General features: G+C 35.7%; 1 pseudogene; it reads left to right on the top strand.

The window, feature by feature from the left end:
• The first annotated feature begins 909 nt into the window (after positions 1-909).
• LOC133242592 (ferritin light chain-like) overlaps positions 910-13513 on the top strand; it is a 64803-nt pseudogene continuing 52199 nt past the window's right edge.

The raw sequence follows: 13513 nt of genomic DNA on the forward strand, positions 1-13513 counted from the left end.
ATTAGTCTGCCACTTGGCCTGAAATCCTTATTAGTAAAAGTCTACATAAGTACCATCATGAGAAATGTACATTTTAAATGACTTTAAGAAATTTCGTTTCCAGCATAGGAAAGCATCAAACCCATAGGAATTAATTATCACCAGAAATCATCTTCTAGCCTAGAACTGGACCCAGAAAACACAGGACAGAAATGGGGAGAGTATCAGATAGAAGGAAAATGTATAGGACAGCTATTAAAGATACCACGAGCCAGCATAAAGTCACTCAGCAAGTCAAATAATACTGTGGTTTCAGATTGATTATATAGAGTAAAACTAAAACTCAGGCTTTGTAATCAGTGAGACCTGAGTACAGACCCTGCCCCTGCTACTTACTGGCTGTATTTCCTTAAGACAGTTACTTAACTTCTCTGAACCTCAGTCTCTCCATATACATAAGTCAGTACTGACCTCATGAGGATGTCGTATAAGATCAAATGAGATTACTTAAATATATATATATATATATATATATATATATTTCAGTAAGTTAAGAGCCTGACTCATATTAAACATTCCATAAAAGGATAGAAATAAGAAATACTGAAATTTAATTAAGAGAATAAAAACAGTGATGTGATAATAATGATTGTTAAAGGAAAAACAGTTGTTTTATATAAATAATTTATTAGGTACAAGCAATATAATATGTACCTGATTTTTTTTTTCTTAATTTTCAGTGTGCACCTGATTGGCCTATTGGTTTGGCAATGTGATATATCTGTGAGCCCAGTAGCAGCCATAGTAACTGACATTTTCAATACCTCCGATGGTGGACGCTTCAAATTCCCAGACGGGGTACAAAACTGGCCAGCACTTTCAATTGTCATAATAATAATCTTGACAATAGGTGGCAACATCCTCGTTATCATGGCAGTAAGCTTGGAAAAGAAACTGCACAATGCCACCAATTACTTCTTAATGTCCCTAGCCATTGCTGATATGCTAGTGGGACTACTTGTCATGCCACTGTCTCTGCTTGCAATCCTTTATGGTAAGTACCATTTTATTAGTTTTTCCATCTCAGGCCATGTCATAAATTTCTGTCAGGTATTGTAGTAAACACAAAGTTAACTATCCTATTCATATCATTTGGAAAATTAAGGAAATTGTGTGACAGAAAAATTGGACATATCATATTTAAATAAATCAGTAGCAAATCAGTATTCAAAAAGCAAAACAAGTGTTTTATATTAAAATCATATATAGATACTCTATTGCTTAGTGTCATTTCTAAACAATGACAGTTGCTTTACAATGTACAGAATGTGATAGTGAAAAAAACACACACCAACCCCTATGTTCTGGGCATAACACATACCTAGTATCATCTTGTATAAAAGGAAGATGAAAGAAACTTATCATCATAAAAAAAAATTTAAGTAATCTTAAAAGTTGGCAAACTAAGTGCTTGCCACATAATAAGCCCTCAATAACAGCTATTCTTCTTCTTCCTAGAGACTATAATTCATATTTTTTACAAGGAAACAGGAATAAAAAATTAACAACTAATTATATAAGTGCAAGGTCACATTATCACAATAAAAATTCAAGCATTTGGAAGTTTTGATATAGGATTTTAGAGAGGTTTTATTTTTCTTTTGATTTTCTGCCATATCTTTGCCGTATTCATTTTAACACTAATTTTTGTTTGTATGTAATATTTATAAAGAACAATCAAAACCATTTATACTAAACTGCTAAGTATCTTTGCTAGGAAGTTGGAGAACCCAGTTTGAATCTCATTGCAGATATACTCATCTCACAAGGAAATGAAATAGACTCCGTGTTCCCTGGAGAGTATAATGGAATTAGACTGGAAGGACTAATACTGGAAATGGATCTAGTTCTCAAATTCTAAAAGAAGATTATTGCATTTAGAAAGTAATCTTCCATGGAACTTAAAAATTAATTATCCTGTTCTAAATACACAGTAGTAATAGATTATCTCAATAGGCATTTTATAAACAGTATTCTCAGGAAATATACTTTCTTATAGTTACTGAGTTTTCATGATGCATTAATTTCGAAGTATACACATTTTACCTTCTCTGTGAGCATTTTACCACACTGTAGCTCCAAATTATGTAAGAAAAGGTCACTGGAATGAATGTACTTTAGAAGACATGCTTTGTTTTCTGGTATCTGTTTTATTTTGTCAGTTTCTCCCTTAAAAATATATGGGTGATCAAAATATAGCATCAGCTGAAATCCAAATCTAACACATCCATCGCCAGCCCTCCCCCAAGCAATAAAAAACAACAAAAACAAACTACACAATATCAACCCCAAATTTGGAGAACATCCAAATTGCAAATTATCTGTAAGCAGAAAATAAATAGGAGCTCACAATAGCTCTCTCTTAGGTTCCCACCATGTGCTATTGTGAAGAGGAAGGCCAGTCCAATAAATACTAAATGAGAAAGAAAGAGAGTAGAAAAGCTAGTAGGAGGCCTAAGATTGATCTCAACTCATCACAAGAAAGAAAGTTTACCACAAGTATGAACATTCTGAAAAAACTTCTCTGGAAGCTCATCCTTCAGGGAAGTAACTTGGAAGTGTACACAGAACTCAATAAACCAGTGTCAAGGAAGGAACTCTTTGCAGGTTGGAAAGGGTTAAAGAGGAGAGTCCATGGGGTTGCTAAGAGTCAGACACAAAGCAAAGCAACAGTGAAACAATATTTTATTTAAAGTCAACCACTTATGTGATATTCTTTCAAAAGCAAATTTATAAAGACAGAAAACAGATCATCAGTTCACAGGGTCTGAAGGTGGGATGCTGGTTCCAAAACAGCATTTACTTTGGTTTTATGGAACTGTTCTACATCTTGGTTGTGGTGGTTTTATATATATATATATATTTATATATATATATATATATATTTATATATATATATATATATAAATTTGAAACACTATATTCTAGTATGCAGTTTTAAAAGGTAAATTTTACTGGATATAATTATACCTTAAATTTAAATATAGAAAAATACCTAAATAAAGTTTGAAACAAAGATTTTGTATCCAGACAAATTGGCCATCAATGCTATAAAAAGCTTATTATTTTTTTTTTAACTCAGGGAATTCTGAAACTTTAAGTCCCTCTTAAGAAACTGAATATTGAATTAGATTCATCTAACAAAGAGATGATTGAGAAATTTTCCTCAAAATGATGGATCATAATCATTTAATATATTTAATTTTAGAGCAAGGACAAAAATAAAGGTGGTATAAGGGCATAAGAATACTGTCATATGATATATATTATTTGTTATATACACTAACAAATTAGAAGCAATGCAACTAAAAATTGAGAAGAAAAGAGAAAGGGGAAGAAGAAAGAATAATTTCATTCATTTTTTTCTAAAGAAAAGATGGATGTTAAATTACACCCCCGCAAAAAATGGCAGACCAGAAAGTACCAGATTTTATAAGAAAACAGAGGGCTAAGAGTATTAAGCAGGATTTAAATAAAACATGACATAAAGTTAACAACTAGAACAAAGAGACAAACCTATCTAAAACTAAAAGAAATGCAATTAACAGAAAAGCAAAGAAAAAAAAATAAAGCAGAGGAAAAAACAAAGGAAAATAAAGCAATGTTTTTTAAATTATACCATTGTATAATAAGACAGAGTTGAAAACAAACCTAACAGTAAGAGCAATACATGTGTAAGAACCTAACTTACCATTAAAAAAAAAAGATTTCATGTTGGCATACAAAGAAAAACCTAATTATACTCACTTTATAAGAGAACTCAAAACCCAGTGAATCATAATAGTTTAAATAAAGGGATGAGTGAGCATAGGTATGCTGCTGCTGCCAAGTCGCTGTCCGACTCTGTGCGACCCCATGGACTGCAGCCTACCAGGTTTCTCCGTCCATGGGATTCTCTAGGCAAGAACACTGGAGTGGGTTGCCATTTCCTTCTCCAATGCATGGAAGTGGAAAGTGAAAGTGAAGTTACTCAGTCGTGTCCGACTCTTAGCGACCCCATGGACTGCAGCCTACCAGGCTCCTCCATCCATGGGATTTTCCAGGCAACAGTACTGGAGTGGGGTGCCATTGCCTTCTCCCTAGGTATGCTAAGCGAATAGAAATACTAAGAAAACAGAAATTGTGATGTTGATATCTGACAAAGTGAATTTCAAGTGGAAAAAAAAACAGTAATAGTTTAAATTCATGATCCATTTTTTCCCCCAAAAAAGATGCTTATTTATGATAAAAAGCTGCAATTAACAACTAATATTTAGTGGTTAGGAATATCTATGACCCCAATAATACAGCAATGCTATTTTTTAAAGGAAAAACTAAAGAAAATGGAAGAATACATTTGTGGATTGTTTTTGTTTAGTTGCCAGTCATGTCCAACTCTTTTGCAACCCCATGGACTGTAGCCCACCAGGCTCCTCTGTCCATGGAATTTCCCAGGCAAGAATACTGGAATAGGTTGGCATTTGCTTCTCCAGGAATCCAACCCCCATCCCTTGCATTGCAGGCAATTCTTTACCATTATGCCACCAGGGAAGTCCACATTTATGGATACATTCTACTAATGGGGGACTTTAATATATCATACTCAGAACAAAAAAATATTGGACACGTAGATCTTACAGATGTATGTTAAACTTTATATCCTTATCATAGAAAGTACACCTTCTTCACAAATGCACATGGAATGCTCACAAAAATTAATTATCTATTAGGCCACAAAGAAAATATTAGAAAAGTAGAACTATTACAAAAAAAATACTTTCTGATAAAAACACAGTTAACACTAGAACTATTAACAACAATGGTTTAAAGACCATCTGAGATTGAGATATAACAAATTCTAAACAACTGTTGGTTAAAAAGACAAATGCAAATTGAAATTACAAATTTCTTTAGAAATTTGACAGCATAAACACTGCATATTAAAATCTATAGAATATATTTAAAGCAGTGATCAAATGAAAATTCATATCTAATCACATTTATAAGTAAAAATGAAAGTATACAAATGATTGAATTTCTAGAAAGCAACCTTGAAAGAAAAACTGCAAAGTAACCCAAAAGAAAGCACAAAGAAAATAACTAAAGATAAAAGTAGAAATTAATTAGAGAATAAAAAACAATATACCTAATTTGTAATTCAAAATCCTGTTTTTTAAAAAAGAAACTTTTAAAATAAAAATACTAGGTAACTTAAGCAAGGAAAAAGGAGGAAATATAAATATTCAAAATAAGAAATAACAAGGAAAATAACCATTGAAGCAAAATACATTTTTAAATCATTAGATTACTTTGTAGGTTTATTTGCAAATCATGTGAGCTCGTTAAAAAAAAAAAACACAGGTAATTTCCTGGAGAAAATCAGGTTAGCAAAATTGACCTCATTAGGTATAAAAAGCAACAAAACAATTTCTGTAGAAGAATCAAAGTTATCAAGGACCTAAAATGGACTTCCCAGGTGGCACTAGAGATAAAGAACCCGCTTGCCAATGCAGGAGACGCCAGAGATGTGGGTTCAGTCCCTGGGTTGGGAAGATCCCCTGGAGGAGGGAATGGCAACCCACTCCAGTATTCTTGCCTGGAGAATCCCATGGAGAGAGGAGCCTGGCAGGCTACAGTCCGTGAGATCACAAAGAGTCGGACATGACCGAAACAACTTAAGCATGCATGCATCACACACAAAAATCATCAAATCCAAATAGTTTCACAAGGGATTTCTATAAAACCTTCAAAGACTGGGTAGTTGTTGTAATGTTCCATAAATTTTTTAAGACCATTGAAAATAAAAAAATTAAAAAAAAACTTCTAATTCTTATATGAAGCATGCATAGGTTTAACATATAAACCAAATAAAGACAGTACAAAGACAGAATATTACAGACTAACAGTTAAGACAGAAATTCTTTATAAACAACCGGCAAACAGAATTCAATGCCACATTAAAAACATTATACTATGAACAACTGTAATTATTTCCAGTAACACTATGTTGGCCCAATATTAGGGAATCCCTCAACAAAATATATTAATATATAATATATTATTAGTGTCAACATTATCACTAATTAATATTTGTTAATAGTTAAAGCTAAAATATTATCAGTATTGATACAACTATAATATTTACAGCATTGTATTTATAACATTAAAATATAATTTTTAAGTTATGCGCTTTAGCTCTAAAGATATTGAGTGAAAAAGTCTTTATCCTAAACATTCTAGAAAAGCTATAGTTAATGGAAGTAAACATGTGATAAATAGAATCTTCCTGATTTCTTTGAACTGGTTAACAAGTAGTAGAAGTTCATCTTCTGAAATATATAACACATCTCCAAAATTTGTATACCTGGTTTTTTACCTAACCAATGATTTTTAAACTTTGTAAATTAAATATTATTTATTCAATTGTGTATGGCTTCCAACTTTGCTGTGTTTCTCCCTCTTCTGATTTTCTTACACCTAACTGCTGACTCACTGATTATAAACTTGCCTGGTCCCTAAAAGCATTTAAGTTTGTGACAGGCCTCAGAGCTTGTGGGCACAAAAAAAAGAACCTTGGTATCAATACCCTAAATTCACTGGCTTGTTTTCCCCATGTGCTAACGAAGTTACTTGAATCTCCTAGAAAGATACACATCTTCCCTCCAAATACCTCTAGAAGTCCCTAGGAGTTATCACACATGTGATCATGAATAAAGTCAATGTGCATCATTTACTGCTGCAATTGTTCTGGGCTTTCATCGAGCATGTTTATATTTACTCTCACCTGCCACTACTCACTGTATCTGCTCATCATCCATCCCTCACTGGACATCATCACCTGCCCCTGAGTATCCATCATCATATGCTGGGCATCTGCTGAGTACCGCCATGTCTGTTGGGAATCCACAATCTCCCACCAGGCATTGTGGTCTCTGCTGATGCTCTGCCATTTCATCACCAGTGCCTTCCATGAGAATGCTGCTTTATCTGTCTTGAGTGCTATCACTTGGTACAGCCAAACCTACAAACCCTCAAGATACCTCAAGACAGTGCTGCCTTTGCTTCTGTCTCTATTTTATTTAGTATTCCTTGGGAAAATGAGGAATATGGAGCATGCTTTGTTATCTAAACATTGAAAAAGCAATGCTTGTCCTTGCCCTCTTCACAAAACCCCTCTGTAAAACAACTCTACTTTTTTTTTCTTTTCTACTTAATGTAGTCTCCTCAGGATTTACACATTCTATAGGGCTGGTCTAAAGTATATTTGCTGAGACCTTAATTTCTGTCCTCAGGCATCTACATAAAATACCTCCTGAAAGGCTAAGCAGTGACATTATCAGTCTTATAGCCTAGCACTTATCCCTATATCTGGTATTTTTAAATGAATAAATGAAGGCTTCTTTCTCTCCTGCAAATCAGTTCATGAGGTTAGATACTTTGGATTTCCCAGCCCCACACATTTACACCTGTGAATCTTTACTTACAAAAGTCTACTCCCAAAATTCCCTTTCCCAATGTACTTAGTCATTTCATTACAGCTCTTCATCCTGGGGATGGGGAGAATTTTCTTTACCAAGTACATTTCAATTACAAGTGTAAAAGGGAAGAGTGGCACTCAGTATATTTATAGAAAATTACAGTGACACATATTAAGGAACATGATCCAGAGGTCCTGGTTGTTATTCTTTATACCTTGCTAGAATTCTTTGTACTTCCTCTCTCTTTTTTCATCCTTAGAGCAACTTTTGCAGATTAATTACATCTTTAATTCTCCAACAAATTCATGATGTAATCTTGCTTAACATTCCAGTTCTACTTCCAAAGGTCATTTCACTACAGGCAGATAGGCAGCACTGAGTGCTTATTCAGTGTTGAGCCCTATTCTAAGTGCTATATATTTACTATCTACATTTAACAGGTAGGAAAATCAAAGCACCAAGAGTTTAAGTACTCCCAATGTTCTATTGTCAACTCGAGAAAAAGCCCCCTACATTTTCAACATTAAGAGGAAACTCTTGTCTATCTTCTCAAGTTGGGTTTGGGTTTCCTGGTGGAAAGTCCATTACTGACGTTTTGAATTTTCACTTCACTTTATCTTTTACTTCTATTTGGCTAATCTCAAACATAATTCCTGGTATAGGTATTTTTTGACTTTGGAAAATCTCATTTTTTCATGGAAACTTTCATAGTTTGTTTTTTTTTTTTTTTATCATCTTCAATTCAGTTCAGTCGCTCAGTCATGTCCACCTCTTTGCGACCCCATGAATCACAGCATGCCAGGCCTCCCTGTCCATCACCAACTCCCGGAGTTCACTCAGACTCACGTCCATCGAGTCAGTGATGCCATCAAGCCATCTCATCCTCTGTTGTCCCCTTCTCCTTCTGCCCCCAATCCCTCCCAGCATCAGTCTTTTCCAATGAGTCAACTCTTCACATGAGGTGGCCAAAGTACTGGAGTTTCACCTTTAGCATCATTCCTTTCAATGAAATCCCAGGGCTGATCTCCTTCAGAATGGACTGGTTGGATCTCCTTGCAGTCCAAGGGACTCTCAAGAGTCTTCCCCAACACCACAGTTCAAAAGCATCAATTCTTCGGCGCTCAGCTTTCTTCACAGTCCAAATCTCACATCCGTACATGACCACTGGAAAAACCATAGCCTTGACTAGACGGACCTTTGTTGGCAAAGTAATGTCTCTGCTTTTCAATATGCTATCTAGGCTGGTCATAACTTTCCTTCCAAGGAGTAAGCGTCTTTTAATTTCATGGCTGCAGTCACCATCTGCAGTGATTTTGGAGCCCCCAAAAATAAAGTTTGACACTGTTTCCACTGTTTCCCCATCTATTTCCCATGAAGTGATGGGACCAGATGCCATGATCTTCATTTTCTGAATCGTTGAGCTTTAAGCCAACTTTTTCACTCTCCTCTTTTACCTTTATCAAGAGGCTTTTTAGTTCCTCTTCACTTTCTGCCATAAGGATGGTGTTATCTGCATATCTGAGGTTATTGGTATTTCTCCCAGCAATCTTGATTCCAGCTTGTGCTTTTTCCAGTCCAGCGTTTCTCATAATGTACTCTGCATAGAAGTTAAATAAGCAGGGTGACAATAAACAGCCTTGACATACTCCTTTTCCTATTTGGAACCAGTCTGTTGTTCCATGTCCAGTTCTGTTGCTTCGTGACCTGCATGCTAATTTCTCAAGAGGCAGATCAGGGGGTCTGGTATTCCCATCTCTTTCAGAATTTTCCACAGTTTATTGTGATCCACACAGTTAAAGGCTTTGGCATAGTCAATAAAGCAGAAATAGATGTTTTTCTGGAACTCTTTTGCTTTTTCCATGATCCAGCGGATGTTGGCAATTTGGTCTCTGGTTCCTCTGCCTTTTGTAAAACCAGCTTGAACATCTGGAAGTTCACAGTTCACATATTGCTGAAGCCTGGCTTGGAGAATTTTGAGCATTACTTTACTAGCATGTGAGACGAGTGCAATTGTGTGGTAGTTTGAGCATTCTTTGGGATTGGAATGACAACTGACCTTTTCCAGTCTTGTGGCCACTGCTGAGTTTTCCAAATTTGCTGGCATATTGAGTGCAGCACTTTCACAGCATCATCTTTCAGGATTTGAAATAGCTCAACTGGAATTCCATCACCTCCACTAGCTTTGTTCGTAGTGATGCTTTCTAAGGCCCACTTGACTTCACATTCCAGGATATCTGGCTCTAGGTGAGTGATCACACTATCGTGATTATCCTGGTCGACCTTATAATGTGTCAATTCCTAGAAAGTTAAATTTTCAGCCTTATTTCCAAGAGTCTTTACCCTAAGCCAGTGTATATAATCCAAGAGCCTTTTAACTTGGTTCAATAATGATGTTAGAAATAATGACAACAATAATTATATAGCTAACTTTAATTGAGCACTGTATAGGAAGGAAATCTTGTCTGGGGCCCTGCAAATTAAATTGGCAAAGGATAGTTTAACAGGAGACAGTTAAGAGGAGAAAGACAGTTTAACAGGAGAAAAAGGTTTATTACTTATGCATACTGAGTTCTTAATAGAAAATAAGTGAAAACCCAAAGAAGCAGTTAAACCTGGGGCTGTAAATATTTTAACAAAGAGCAATAAATTATGGAGAAGTGACAAGACAAAGGAAAAGCAGTTTAGGCTTCTAAGTGTGGTAAATGTGGGACGGTAACTATATGTGGGAAACTAATGGAAGATAAGGGTTACGTTAAAAAGGTTTGTTATGAAGCCTCAGTCTTGTGTAATCTGGGGAATACCTGTGTGTCTCCAGAGACTGAGTCATCCTCCTCTTACTGGTATAGATTAGGAGGCAAACACCTTCACAAAGGGAAATTTATACCCTGCCTTTAAGCAGAAAGGGGAGGGTGAAGAGCTTTACCTGTATTGGCTAGTTTTCATTTGCCTCAGTTCAAAATAATCCTATGCCAAAAATGTATATTTGGGGGTGATGTGCTCTGATCCCCTTCAGCACTAATTCTGTGTCTATTACCTTGTTTAATTCCCACACCAACATGTAGGTAGAATTTTACATTTTCCCCATTTTACAGATAAGGAAAATGAAAACACAAAATTTACCTGACTTTAGGACCATGAATGGAGAAGGCAATGGCACCCCACTCCAGTACTCTTGCCTGGAAAATCCCATGGACAGAGGAGCCTGGTAGGCTGCAGTCCATGTGGTCACTAAGAGTCGGACACGACTGAGTGACTTCACCTTCACTTTCCACTTTCATTCATTGGAGAAGGAAATGGCAACCCACTCCAGTGTTTCTGCCTGGAGAATCCCAGGGGTGGGGAAGCCTAGTGGGCTGCCATCTATGGGGTTGCACAGCGTCAGACACGGCTGAAGCGACTTAGCAGCAGTAGCAGCAGCAGCAGGACCATGAAAGGCTCATCATATTCATTCTTACTTAGATCAATGATATTAATGGCCCCATTCTGGGACTCACCATGTGGCTCAGTGGTAAAGAATCTGCCTGCCAATGAAGGATACCCATGAGATATGGGTTCCATCCCTGGAGCTGGAAATGGCAACCTACTCCAGTGTTCTTGCCTGGAAAATCCCATGGACAGAGGAGCCTAGTGGGCTACAGTCTATCACAAAGAGTCAAACACAACTAAGCACACAGGCACACAGGCACCTCCCCGTGCTACTCAGACTGATATTTTTGCCACTCATCCCTGGAAATGTGAAACTTAGTATATCTTCCTGAAAAAAACAAATGCTGATTCTTGTTTCCTATCTTGATAAAGCTTTAGAGATACAGAGCTCCACAACTAAGAAAACAATCTTTTTTATATCCAGCAGTAATTTCTCCCAGCCCTACAATGATGATAATAGTTCACAGTTCTTTTTACATATACCAGTACTATACAATATCTTGGGTGATAAATACTCTTTTAGATCCATAGTTTTGCTCAAAATAATTTATTTTCAGTACATTTTAGACTCTATTAACATCTCCTTCAGACACAGAGTTTAAAGATCCAGGTTTCAATGCCTTTGTTGCCATGAGACTAGAACATAGAATTAAGGGGGTGTGGGGGAGGGGCATAATATATCTTCAAATAGTTGAAGGATTTTCATGGCTCCAAAAGGAGAAATCAAATAAATGATAAAAGATACAGAAAGAAGCAGATTAGGGTTCATTAAAATGTTCTTTAATGAAAAGCTTTATCTTTCAAAGAGAAGAACCACCACATTACTGGAGGTTACATAAGGAATATCTGTTTGAGTAGGAGGTTGCACTAGGTATTTTCTGTGTTTTCTTCTATGTTTTCAGACTGTATACTTAAATTTCTACAGATGTCACTTTGAATAATTTATATGGAGTCTTAAATTTTCATTACAGAAGTAGAAAGACAGTGCTTTTGTGAATGATTATTGTTGTTTGTTGTTTAGTTGCTTCATCATGTCCAACTCTGTGTGACCCTATGGACTGTAGCCTGCCAGGCTCCTTTGTCCATGGGATTCTCCAGGTAAGAGTACTGGAGTGGTTCCCATGCCTTCCTCCAGGGGATCTTCCCAACCCAGGGACTGAACCCAGGTCTCCCTCATTGCAGGCAGATTCTTTACTGCTGAGCCAGCAGGGAAGCCCTGTTGTGAATGATAGGTAGATGAAAAGAATCACTATTTCATACAACAGGGTTACATTTCACATGTGCTTTCAAGAGACCTTGGGTGAAAAACCTACTCATTAATTATATATTATTTTAACAACTCAGAAGACATTTTCTCTCTTGTTGCCATCTAAGTGAAAAGGAAAAAAAAATTTGCTTAGAATGAATGGACTGAATACTCCAAACCCTCACTTTTAAACATTATGAGATGAATAATAGCCTACTTAGACTTTATCTCAAAGGGCAGTAATTCAATCTTGAATGCTGTCTTTCATATGCTAAACAGAATATCTTACAACAATGAATCTGAATTATTCTCATTTACATCTCTGTATTCCTAACACAGTGCTTAAACTGTGTAGTATCTAGGTTTTTGGACTAGTTAAAATTGACTTATTTCTTTTCCTCCTTACTCAAATTTATATACTCTGCAAGTGCTGAAATTTGTTTCATGTTCCAAGATAACAGAAATCTAAAATCTTTGCACTGTAACTCTTCTGCACTCAAAATATAGCAAAGGGAAGCTGATCACATAACACTATATTCCAAATATACACTTCATAAATTGTTTTTCCATGACTTGACATCATCATTTTTTTAAGTAAGAGTATCACCAAGACAATCAAGGTTAAATAAGTTTTTTTTTTTTCAGTGTGAATCTTCTCACTGAGAAATATTTAATAAAATAGGAAGTTGAAGCAGAATTTTAATTACCAGCCTATATATCTCTATTTTTATTCTTTAATTACATGGCAAGAGATATTTGAGTGTCTTTATGGAAGTGTATACAATTTCAAATGAACCCAAACCATTGAAGATCTATGTAATTATGAGATCAAAGCTACTGTGGATTTTAACGCTACTCAGAATGAAGCAGGAAAGGAAGCATTCTGAATTAGGTACACACGAGATAACTAGGTCAGGACATCTTCTGTACAGAAAAAGTATTCCGCATTCTAGATCAAGTTCATTTTGGAGCCCATTATCTGCTAATACATACACACACACACACACACACACACAAACAGAGTTTCTCCTCAAAATTATTTGGCAAAAACCTTGAAAGAGAACTAAAGGAAAGGCATTTAATGTTCATTAGGCACTTATTCATTTCTCAATTTTACTTTAACCCCATCTCATACAGTCTCAGCTTAAAATTTTTGTATTTGTAGACAGAAGGACTTTTCTGGATTTCCTATTTTAGGAACAGGCATAGAGGAGGAAACTAAATATGTGCTATTAGGCTAATAGATGAAGCTAACTTTCATGTATTCAATTTCAAATGGAAAATATATGCAAAATAGAGAACAGATATATAATGAAAAGTGAATTCCTTATGTTCTTTGAAGTTT

This window comes from Bos javanicus, chromosome X, assembly GCF_032452875.1.
Source record: "Bos javanicus breed banteng chromosome X, ARS-OSU_banteng_1.0, whole genome shotgun sequence".
Classification (NCBI taxonomy): domain Eukaryota; kingdom Metazoa; phylum Chordata; class Mammalia; order Artiodactyla; family Bovidae; genus Bos; species Bos javanicus.